This window comes from Gadus morhua, chromosome 1, assembly GCF_902167405.1.
Source record: "Gadus morhua chromosome 1, gadMor3.0, whole genome shotgun sequence".
Taxonomy (NCBI): Eukaryota; Metazoa; Chordata; class Actinopteri; order Gadiformes; family Gadidae; genus Gadus; species Gadus morhua.
Window position 1 is genome coordinate 6,764,559 of NC_044048.1, and position 1,502 is coordinate 6,766,060.

General features: G+C 37.9%; 1 long non-coding RNA gene across 1 annotated transcript; it reads left to right on the forward strand.

The window, feature by feature from the left end:
• The first annotated feature begins 364 nt into the window (after nucleotides 1-364).
• LOC115548648 (uncharacterized) lies at nucleotides 365-1,199 on the forward strand. Its single transcript, XR_003977624.1, has 2 exons — nucleotides 365-450; nucleotides 959-1,199. It is a non-coding gene; the product is annotated as an uncharacterized LOC115548648 (long non-coding RNA).
• The last annotated feature ends 303 nt before the right edge of the window (nucleotides 1,200-1,502 follow it).

A 1,502-nucleotide genomic window follows, 5' to 3' on the forward strand; every position in this document is an offset into this window, starting at 1 on the left:
GTCACCGAACATCTAAGAAATTCAAAGAAAAGATCCCAGCAGCAGTTCTTCACAGAGACGTAAGGCGACTAGTGGTCTTGCTTCCCACCGAAGAACAGAACTAAACATCTGACCCAAGTTGCACCTGTAACATGCGACCTCCCAGGTGTCTCCACTGGAAGGTCGAGTGGGAGGTGTGTAGTCAACTTGGAAAATCCCCGCTGTATATGAAGGGGTTAATATGCAGCGCCGACTGACAGCTGGGGGAATCCCTCCTCAGAGCGTTACCTGGGAAATCCGCGTCATTGCGTCACCTTACCGGAAAGGACAGAAAGGGGAAGAGAGACTCTTTCAGGAAACGCCAGTTGCAAACAAATCAGACAACGTTCTGTCCAGCAGCAGCAAAGCTGCGCTAGAAAACGTGGAAAAAGCAGCGCTGGTACAGCAATAAAAAGCCTGGAGAAACGGCCGGTAAGAGAAAGATTTTGTTAGTGTAAGGATTGTAAAGTTGCGCAACCGCTTGTAGCGCACGTTAAAACGTGCGTTTAAGCATGGACAATTGTTTGGTGTTTGATGCCACATGATTGTTTGACTGCAAATTGTTTGAAAACAAATGGGGTTTATTTTTTGATCTGTAGATTGATAGAAATGATCTGAATACTGTTAAAGTTATTTCTATTTGACTTTATTGATCTATTTATATTTACATTTCAAATGAGTGATTATATATATATAAAAAAAAAACAGTTAAGATGAATTTGTGCATTTAAAAATGAATTGATATTTAAAGCAGTTAAAAATGGTTTCATATATTTAAAACAGAATTCATGAAAATATGCTTAGACATTAAAAACTATTAATAATATTTATATTTATATATTTATATTTATAAGTATTTAAATGCATATATGAAAAACATGTTTATTTACTATTTCATTCTGCACTGCATTTACTTTAGTTATTTTTGGTTTCTTTAAAGGTTTTTTACCTTGCAGTATACCTAGCAGTTTACCACTTGCAACCCACTTACAACTGTACCCACAATACCTACCTGCTACAACTTACCTGTACCTGTGAAAATACAAAAATAAAAGTAAAGAGGAGTTAAAGAAGGAAAACGGTGTGGTCATTGCATGAGTGGAACCCAGTTAAACCTCCTATGGTCTGTACCAATCCCTTTCAAGCAGGGAAGCTGCACAAACACTAGATAGCTTGACAGTGACTGCAAAAAGGTCTACACTCTCCACAGGCAATGCAGACATCCAGCCTGTTATTCACTGTTGAATTTTGAGTTCCCAGCGAGAGTCTTTTTAAATCCAGGTCTGCTGTGCTTCTTTGTGCACTTTATTTTGTTTATGCACTTTATTTTGTACAGCCTGTTATTCACTGTTGAATGTTGAAAATAAAAACAAAAAAAGCAATTGAAAGCTAAGTCACATTTGTCTTTTTTCGTTTTTTTTCGTTGTTGATGCGAAACTGATCCGAACCGTGACTCAAAAACCGTGACCCGATCCGAACCGTGA